The sequence below is a fragment of the Rousettus aegyptiacus genome, unplaced genomic scaffold (assembly GCF_014176215.1).
Source record: "Rousettus aegyptiacus isolate mRouAeg1 unplaced genomic scaffold, mRouAeg1.p scaffold_m13_p_12, whole genome shotgun sequence".
NCBI lineage: Eukaryota > Metazoa > Chordata > Mammalia > Chiroptera > Pteropodidae > Rousettus > Rousettus aegyptiacus.
In genome coordinates, this window is record NW_023416287.1 from 48997668 (window position 1) to 49008484 (window position 10817).

Below are 10817 nucleotides of genomic sequence, written 5' to 3' on the forward strand. Positions count from 1 at the left end.
TGGCTGCTGCATGGGCCTGGGTAAGTGCCCATCTCTGAGCCCAGCAAGCAAGGGCAGGAGGCTTGTCAGAGTGGTGATGCAGATAAGGTTCTAATCCACAGAAAGCACTAGTTTTTAATCTACTGTTGTGTGTCAATAAATACACATACATATCATATGTAATCACTACAACAAACTGTACAGTAGATCTTTCACAACCTAGGCTGTTTTCCTTTCTTTTATGTGAGCAGCTGCAGTGAGAATGGGGTGTGGACCCCTCTCTTAGGCCTGCAAGGTCCTGTGTAAGCTGTTTATCTCGCCTCCTGCCGCACACTGTTCTCTGTTTGCCCAGTACATCTGGTTCATTTGTGCTCCAGAGCCCTTCCCAGTACCTGTCTCCAGGTCTTCTGGTGGCTGCTCCTGTCTCTGTGTCTCAGCTCATGCCCTTTTCTTTGAGAGGCATTTTCTGAGAATCCAATGGAAAGCATCCACTCATCTCCACTTTGCTCTCTGTTCTCTGACCACCTCCGCTTTTCCTTATTCCTCTTTGCATCTCCTTTGTTTGTTTATTGTATGGGAAGGTCAGCCCAGAGAGCAAGGGCCCCTTCTGCCTCTTTAGCAGAGCATCTCCATGCTCAGAACATGGCTGGGCACTGGCAGGCATTCATAAAGCACCAGCTAAAATCATTAACCAGCTATAATGGAATATTATTCAACCATAAAAAGATCTTGCCATCTGCAACAGCATGGATGGAACTCGAGGGTATTATACTAAGTGAAACAAGTCAGAGACAGACAAGTATAATATATGCTATCTAAAACAAACAAGTAAAATGAAAAAAAATGAGCTCATAGACACAGAACAGATTGCTGGTTGTGAGAGGCAAGGGGTGGGGATGAGGGAATGGTTGAAGCATGTCAAAAGGTTCAAACTTCAAATGCTTTTCTTCATACTGAAAAAGAAGATGGCCAGGAAAGTGAAGAAGGAAGCCCCTTCCTCCCAAATCCAAAGTCAAAGCCAAAGTAAAGGCTTTGAACGCAAGGAAAGCAGTGCTGAAAGGCATCCACAGCCACAAAAAAAGAAAGAAAAAATGAAAAAAGATAGGCATGGTCACCCACCTTCCAACCTCCCAAGACACTGCAGCTCCAAAGGCAGCCCAGCCTCAGAAGAGCCCCATCTGGAGAAATAAGCTTGGCCATTATGCCATCGCCAAGTTCCCCCTGACTACTGAGTCAGCCACGAAGAAGATAGAAGAAAACAACACACTTGTGTTCATTGTGGATGTCAAGGACAACAAGCACCAGATCAAACAAGCTGTGAAGAAGCTCTGTGACATTAACGTGGCTGAAGTCAACACCCTGATCAGGCCTGATGGAGAGAAGCAGGCATATGTTCAGCTGGCTCCCACCTACAATGTTTTGGATGTTGCCAACAAAATGGGGATCACCTAAACAGTCCAGCTGGCTAATTCTAAATATAAAAAATTTTCACTTTCAAAATAAAAAGATACAAACTTCCAATTATAAAATAAATGTTGTGAGATGTAATGTACACCATGGTGACCATGTATTAGCATGCGTATTTGAAAGTTGCTAAGAGAATAAATCTTAAAAGTCGGATGTTAACTAGACTTATGGTGCTGATCATTTTGCAATATATACAATATCATTATGTTGTACACCTAAAACTAATATAATGCTATATGTCAATTATACCTCAATCAAAATTACATTAAAAAATGAAAATTTTAGAATAAAAAATAATTAACGAGGGAATCATTTTCCTGGATATGAGATATACAAAAGCCTCTCTTTAGACAAGTGTCTTTTCCCTTGGAATCTAACTGTCCTGCAGAGAGCACCACACGCTAGTGCTGCCCTTGGCCTTGCATGTAGCCGCACTGTGGTCAGGAGGGAACAACAGCGCATCGGGAGTGCCAGGTGGGGAGAGGCGGCGATTGTTCCTTCAGGCCCCGCGTCACGCTAGACAGCCGGGAACAGACGGGGAGCTCACCCCGGGGTGTTGGGGAAGAGCCAGCCTGGCAGGTGGCAGCCTTGGCCCTCACACCTGCAGTCCAGAGATTTGACTCCCTTTCTGGACCAAACCTCTCACCCGGGTTGTGTGTGCGGGAGTCGCAGGCGGGGCGCTGAGGGTCGCGAAGAAGGACTGCGCCCTAGGCTGGCCACCACTCGCTCTAGGGACAGACAAATCACGACATTTCTACGCCTGAAGTCGGAATACAAACAGTGCCCATCTCGTAGCTGTTGTAAGAATTAAGTCATTCCATACATACAAAGTGCTTAGAATAACACCTAGTAGGTAAAGGTGTTAGCTAGCTGTTATTGCAGAAAGGAAAAGGAGGGGGGCGAGGAAACCAGTGCTGGAGAAATAATGCGCAGAGGGCCCACCCTCGGGACTCCGCATTTTGCATACAGCTGGAACACAGACTTTCTCTAAAGAAATCGCCGAGCCAACTGGCACACAATGGGGCAGAAAAAGGAGGCGCTGTTGCCAAAGCCACAGAATAAAGACTTAGCCTGCTGACGAATGCTGCGGGATCCCTATTGTCCAGGCACACTGTCGCCCCCGCCCTTTTTAAATTAACATAACTAAACTGGGTCTCCAAAGTCTTTGTCTTCATCTCCTGTCGTCTCTAGTTCAATGCTAATCTGCAGGCTCTTTGAGAACAGGGTGAAAAGAAAGGTGGTCTAAGTTAGATACCACGCGGCCTTGCACAGTTACCATCTAGGGAGAATTATTATTATTATTGTTATTGTTATTATTTAAAAACCAGTTTCAAAACAAAAATACTTTGCAGCCTCCTTCTTAAGGGAAGAAATGAATGTGTTTAACAGCTTAGGCGCCCGCCAAGGCAGATCCCCAGGCTCTTTTTTCACCAGCGTGATCGGATTAGCTGTCTGTCCTCTGGAGAGGTCACTCGGAGCCCAGCTGCAAATGCGAATTTGTAATGAGAAAGGGTGTGGTCTCCCATGTCTACCAGCCAGTGTGAGAGCCAGTTTCCTAGGTGACAGGCGGTGCCAGGTTTCCTGGATAAAATCACAGGGAGAAGAAGACTTCTTCAGTCTCAGAATTATAGAGAAATAGCAATTCTTCAATAACTTTGTAAGTTTGCGGTTTAAATATATCTGTATCCATCCATCCATGCACCTACACAGAAATACCACTGGCTGTATGCAAGTACATTGTGTTAAAGATACAAACACAGATTCATGAATCGCTTAATTAAAGCCAATTAGATCTTCAAATTCACTTGGTTGAATTTTTTTTTTCTTTTTTTTCTTTTTTAACAATTACTCACCCCCACCCTTCCCCATCTTGCCAGGCACATTTATTGCCAGCTCTGGGTCAGAGACTCATTTACAAAACCCGAAATGTCCCCTGCCCTCAAGTACTTCACAGTCTAAGGGAGAGACAGATACAAGTAATTCTAACTCAAATATCAAGCAGCCTTCACCAAGCCTATGGAATCCAGAAAGTCACCATAACATCCACGATCCCAGATTCCTGTTCTTGCTCCCACCCCCACACAGAGCCTCCCTACCAGCTTTCCCATGGGGCGAACAGCTAAAGCAGATGGGCAAAGAAATGGACAAATAAATGAATGCAAACATAAGTGTGTTCCAACCAGATATGTCTTGATATGTGTATGCCTATGTTCCTGAAAATTGCTTCAATTCATTTAAAATCACATATTTTAAAATATAGAGAGGGAGCTTACTACTTAAAGAAAACTGATAGTGAATCATTTTACAAAGCAAGGGAATTAATGTCATTTTGTGATGCCCTAAATTCACCAACTTTATTTGGTTTGGATTTTTCACATATGGATTTTTCTTAGAGTACACAGTTCCCATAATAATCTAGGAGAATTATCTAGGAAGTCATGTAGAATCCGAGATAGCAGGAGGCCAATCACTGAAGCCTACCTGAGTATAATGCAATTCCCATCATGCATTTGGGTAGAAAAGCTTTTATTTTTCTCGAGGTTTCTCTTTTCAGAAGTTTGTTCTGAGCTCCGTGAGTGGGGAGCTCACCAGCCTCCAATACCAGAACAGATAGAAACATAGCGTTTTGTAAAAGTTCAACAATAGAATACCTTTTGCATCTATTTGTATGATAGTCAAAACTGCAAAGCTGGTCTGTGTTGGTAGAAGGCAGGTGGAATCTGTGGAGGGGAGGGAAGAGCTATGAAAAGTGGAACAAGGTAAATCCTTTCACAGAAGTGCTAAGTGCTGAAACCATCCTGGAGGTGGGGGAGGGTAGGGAATGCTACAGGAGATTAAGGAATGAGGGTAGCATTGAAGAGTTGCAGAGGATGTTCCTTTGAGCTGAGACTCAAGCTGCATGCAGAGGAATCTGGGTCTTGGCCATCACAGGGCCCCTGGGCAAGTTGATGAACAAGTCTGAGTGTCCTCCCTGAAGCGGGGGTCTATGATACCTACATGCTCTCTTGACAGGAAGTGTAGCAGAGGGCCAGGGAGGCATTGAGAGCAACACAGCTGTGCCCAAGGCTCCGGTCCCAGCTCCAACAAAGGCACATGTTGTTCCTCTTCTGACGCTTCACAGTCATTTTTGAAGAGCCTCCACGTGGCCCATAATAATTCTTGAAAGCCAAGGGCCAACTCCAGTTTTTAAGGAGTGGTGGCTGGTCACTTGAGGGTGGGAAAGATGCTGAAGTCGTGGGGCATGCAGGAGGAGGGTTTGTGAGGGCAAAGGGACAGTGAGAATCAAACCTGACTGCTCCGCAAGTTTGCCTGGCTCTCAGGGGCAGGCCTTTCCTTTCAGCACCAAATAAGGGAAATTCGAACTCTCCCAGACAGTGTTTGTCTCAGGACCTTGACTCTTATGCTTTTACCCTCCTCACAATCTCATTTGATAGCTGAGAGAAAATTGAGGCTGCAGGAAATCCAGTGCATTTTCTGAATTCATAATTAGTAAGTGGCAGACGTAAAACTAAAATAAAAATCTGTTTAAGGTCAGGGCCTCTTCCCAGTTACATCTCGTGGACATTATGGGCTGAGCTGGCTTTACCCATCCCCAAGCAGATGAGCTGCGTCACCAGCCTCCCTGTCTCCAGTGCCACTTCTCCTTCCATTTGCAGCCTGTGAGGAAATTGAGTTTCAGTTTGAGCATGGTTATTAATATCGGCATCATTAGTAGCAAAGTCACACGAGGCAAAGAATAAGCCCTTTTTTACTTCATGAGCTCTAAGTGTCCAGACAACTGCTGATCAATAGGGTTTTATCTTAAGGTCAGACTGTCGGCTGCTTCTGCAGCTGCGGCCACACAGGACCAGCACAGTTGTGGTTGCTCGGGCAGCCTCCCTTCACGCTCCCTCCCTCCCTCCCTCCTTCCTGCTCATGCCTCTGGGAGCCCGTTCCTGGAGGCCAACGCCCGAGATCTTTTGTTACAAAGTGGTTTATAAATGATGTGGATCCCTCCATGTTGTGTTGAAGCTCGTATATAGAAAAGCATTCAAAAGAGAGATGCCACAGGGCCACCATAGAACCCTTCCTTACGAAGGGGAGCTACTCATAGTTGAAGGATGGCGAGATATTAGAAACACAGTAAAAACTGTCTCTGCAAATGAGATACAAGATCTGTGTTTTTTCCCCCCTTCATTTTCTTAGTTGTCTCTCTTCCCTGCCTCTAGCCACCAACACCGAGTGGGGACCATCATTTCAGCTTAAGACATTCATTCTTGACTTTCAAATAAACCTACTCTGAGGACAGTAGAATGACTGATCTCCCTGCAGAGAAAATGCTTATAATTTCTGTGGACCCTCAACTGGGCATAAACATAAGTAACTGCCAAGATAGGTGAGCACAGAGAGCTGGCAATGGATCTGGAGGATACCCCAGGAGGTTGTTTCTATAATGTCAAGGGAGGGGCTGCTTGCTGGGCTGGCACCCAGGCCATGGCAAGCACAACCTTAACTAGCTGACACAGCAGGTTGCTAGTTGCCACAACAACATGATAGCTTCCAAACTCCCAACCTGAGTGGGGTTTTCAGAGGGGGAAGGCCAAGAAATTGTTAAACTTGCATGCAGGGTCATGGTGGGCTCAGCGGTTCCAGAAAGAGCTTTAAGCATATGTAAGCCTTACAGCATATTTTCCCTCTAATGAATGAAAAACTATAAAATGATGATAATGAACAAATGGTAGAGAAAAGGAAAAGTAACAGTAAAAGCTTGAAAAAAAAAACAGCTGCTGGACATTAAAAATGAAGACATGGGTTAGTGGGAAAACAATATCATAGGAGAGTTAAAAATCCTGCCCAAGGAGAAAAGGCAAAGGAAAAAAGAAACAACCTGGACCTTTTGTGCCAAGGGAGAAAGAAAATGAGAGAGTTGGAGGCACCTCCCCCTGGCTGCAGCCTGGGGCAGTGAGTGACCAGGAAGGGGCAGGGAGTTGACCTTGGAAGGGACAAAGCAAGGCTTGTGCTGGAAATGGAATTGCTGCAGCCACCCTCTGCACGCGGGAGCGGACCAACAGTTTTATATCAGTGCTGGTGACTGAGTAAGGCCTTGAGTTTAAAGTATTTTATCCTTACAGAAATGTCTTGTAATATGAAACTGGATTTTTAAGTGGCACACACTGCCACTTAAATTATGCCAGGCACAAAGTGCAAAAGAGTGTCAGGCTGGTTTTGAGCAGGCATGATTTAGTGTTAGCCCAAAGCAGCAGGTGTTCGTAGTTCTTATCAAATCTGCTCTCCAGGTGAGATTCACACTCTTACCAACATGTGAGAGAGAAGATATTCCAGGATGCCAGTCTGGGTGAGTAATCTGCTCTCACTGTGAAAGTAAGAGGATTTATAGGACATCCCGCAGGGAGTTGCCGACACTGGCCTGTCTCCAGTCTTTCTGACTATTGAAGGTACAGATGAAAAAGATACCACACACTAAACCATGCAGAGGAGGCCTGCATGGCGGGCCTTACAAACTCAGAGGCTGAGGTAACCACATAGGATGATCTGAACGTAAAAATTCCTACCTAAAAGCAAGTCATGGCAGATAGTCATGTCCTTCATCAAGCTTCCTTGACAAAGGTCAGTCTTTACCTTATGTGAGGCTGTCTAGAGACTTTTTTTTTTTTTTTTTTTTTTTTTGCATCTAAGATAACCTATCTTTGAAAGGTCAGAGTAATTTTCTTTTCCAGACTCCTGGGGCACACATACCATACCTGAGTACAGAAGACCATAGAACCCCTCATTGTTATCTTGACGCCGCACCCCCCCCAAACCATCTCTCTGTGCTGTAAATGTTAATTATTAACTATCCCATAGCCACCAATGTAAAAGAAGTATATGTTTCTCCATTCCGCTTTTTATCCAATCCCTGAGGTTTCCCCGCTGGTTTTCTCCTATGCCCTTAATCTACCACCAATGGATTACACGTAACCCTCCTTACATCTCCTTTTATTCTGATGTATAAAATAAGTGGCAAAACTGCCAGTCTCTGGAGCACTTGCTCAGTCTCTTGGGATTTTGCTTTCCAGCAATTGTCATCAGTTGGGCTCAAATAAACTTAGAAAAAGTCTTAACAGGTTTGCGCATTTCCTATATGTCAAAGGGAAGCAGAGTTTGCCACCCTCAAATATGGCTCTTTGGGATATTGATTACTTTTGGTTAGTTAATTTTAAGAAATAGCAGACACAAGATAAGCTCTGGAAAACCAGTGGAAGTTACCTTTTGTAAAGGACATTTACATTTGTAAGGGAAATCTCCATTTGTAAGTGTGTCTCCCGCAGGGTACCAGGCCTGCCTTCACTATCAGTGGAGAAAGCAGGGACTTACATCTGCATTACAATCTTATCCTTGTTTGCTGTGCTGTTCCTGGTAACCTCCCATAAATGACTCCCCACCCCCAACATCTTCTTTTGTCATTAGCCACAGGTGGTATTTAAAGGGATGTCTTAAAGCCTTTTGGTGAGTTACTCAGTGTCCCAGGGTCTCTCCTATGGGTACAGGAGGCATACATGTTATTTAACTTTCATTTATTTTTCTCCTGCTAATTTGTCTCCTGTTAATTTGATTATTAATCCAGCCAGAAAAAACTTGAAGGGTAAAGGAAAAATTTTCCTCCTCGCCATTGTCTCACACAGGCTAACCTGAAAAGCCCTAACTCTTGAGTGACAATTGACAGTATATACTTTATATAAATCCATCTGAATTTATAAAACATGAAATTCATTCAGTCATTAGCCACAATTAAACCTTCCTTGCTTTGCCAGTAAGTCATGGGGACCACAATTTGAAGGAATGCCTCCTTCCAGTCACATGCTCTCAAACACTTTGTGACTTCCTCTAAAAGATGCGACAACTTTTTGTTGGGTAAAACACAAAGTCACATATTCTTTGGAATGAGTTTAATTTACGCTCGTTTCCTGGAATCGATGCAATTAGAGGTGTTGGCATTTGCTGCTTTCCGAACCACAGTCTTGGTAAGCTTCGTGTAACCGAGCGAAGAGTGTCCACCCAGCGCTGCAGGTAGTCAGTCGTGCTGACACCGGTGCAATGAAAGAAAGTGGTGTTTACTTTATTGTGCTTCACAATGGAGAATGAGCAGCTCGTGCTGGAAAAACTCAACTTCCCTCATCTAGTGTTCCAGTGAGCTTTTAGAGTTTAGGGAGAGCAGGGATACAGAAGCACCAGTGGGGCAAGTTTTAATTGGAGGACCTTCGAGCTTGGCCATTTATAGTAAGGGATGTCAGCATCAAATCTTTCTGAACAATGAACCTTAGGCTTCTGAAAGGGTTCTGGTCAAGTTCTGGCTATGTCTTGGTCCTTTGCTTCCAGGGAGGGAGGGAGAGGGGGGAAAGGGACCGGTGCCGGGGGCAGCTTGATGTCAAAGCTCTCTCCTCTGTGCAAGCTTCAGCTGCATGACTTGTGGTTTTTGGTCTTTTGTCTCTAGAAACCAACTTGTTAAGCCCACGAGTAGGGGCTTATTATCTATAATTTTCTCCCTGAGGCTCTATCTATTCAGACATTGATTCCTCTGGTATCATGGGTTAGTATTTATATCTCTGTAAGAATATCAGGAGCATTACACCGTATATATAAAGAGCTTCCATAAAACATTTTGAAAAAAGCAGACAACTCATTTAAAAAGCATGCAAAAGACGGAGAAAACACTAAAAGCACAACAAAATACTACTATATAGTCACCAGAATAAATAAAGTGAAAAAGATAGGTAATTTCAAGTTGTTTTAAAATTATATTAATGTAATGATAATTAATAATTATATTTGTTTATTTAAATATTGATTATTTAAATAATTCTAGTATTTTATTATAAAATAACAGATTATTATTTTTTTAATTAATTAATTAAATTTAAGGAATGATTCAAATTCCCCACCCAGAGTTTTATTGTTTTAATAATATTAAATACCAGCAGCTTAATGATAGAGCTGCTGGTATACATACGCACTGTAAATAGGTGCCAATACTGCAGAAAACTTCTCTGTCAATATTTATTAAAACTGAATATGCATATCCTATGATTCAGCCATTTTATTCTTTAGTTTACCCAACGGAAATGCATACCTATTTCACCAAAAGAAAGAGCAAGAATGATTTTGAATAACCCCAGACTATCCAAATGTCCATCTACACAGAATGGGTAAATGATAGTTCTTTTTCACATAATGGATTACTATACACAATGAGAATAAAAGTACTACAACTTGCTGCAATAACATAGATAAATCTTATATACATGATGTTGAATAGAAGAAGCTAGCCCCACAACGAATGATTCCTTTATGCAGGTAAAGTTTAAAACCCAGCCAACTAATCCATGATGTTAGAAGTTAGGATAGCATGTGTAGGAGGGAACTTCTGAGGTTTTTATGTTGCTTTTTCCTGTTCAATTTTAGGAGAAATCTATCAGCTGAACAACTTACAATTTGTGTTCTTTATGTATGTGATGCTGCAATAAAAATGACTAAAACAGAACAGAACCAAACAAAATAAACCTCCAGGAGAGCCTGCCCCTGGAAAGCCCTGTTTTGTCCAGTCCGCAGCATCTTTGTTCCTCTTGTAGCCCTAGCTGGTCACCTGTTGGTGACCTCACACCTTCTAAGAGGCCAGGAGAGAATCACCTTTTTCTCACTACCTCCTATTTCTCCTGTTTACCTTACAATGGCCTCTCCAAGCACTCTCTGCCTAACCTCAGCTGCCAAGAAGAAAAACCAGAGGGAAGTTAGTATTCTTTTCTTACACCCTAAACCTAATCATTACCCGGCACAATCACATTGCAAGAAAAATCACGCTTTACTTCCAGCTGGTGTAAGTTAGATCCTAACTCTTAGAGGTGTCTTTGCCAGGTTACATACTTAAAACATTCACTATAGCATCCATTCCTATCCCCCCTCTCTTTTTCTCCTTTTCGTACTTCCAGATTCTGTTCCTCGGGCTGTACTTGATGTTGTTGTGACCTCTTTAAACTCTTTCCCCAGTCTCGCAGGGACGGTGACCTTTGTGGAAGCTGATCCCTTGGTCCTTCCCTTGCATGCTTCTGTGGATGTGTCACCCATCCCTTTTCGCTGTGTCACTAACAGCCTTTCCTCAGCCGGTCCTGCAGCATACAGCACAGCTGTGAGACGCACGCTCTGAGTGTGGTCCATGGCTACAATTTAAGAAGCAAATGCCAAGGAGATTTAGTGAATAAAATACCACTTTATCTTCCTTAAATGACACCTATTTTTAAAGCAATTATTGTACTCTGCTCACCTCTAATGCCTCTTTATCCTTAAAAAAAATCTTCAGTCTTCCATTTAGGAAAATTCTTCTAGTTCATACTGAATTC

At 43.1% G+C, this 10817-nt stretch overlaps 1 pseudogene; it reads left to right on the forward strand.

Annotated features, from left to right (window-relative positions):
- Positions 1 to 944: 944 nt before the first annotated feature.
- Positions 945 to 1552, forward strand: LOC107498170 (annotated as a pseudogene).
- Positions 1553 to 10817: the final 9265 nt, after the last annotated feature.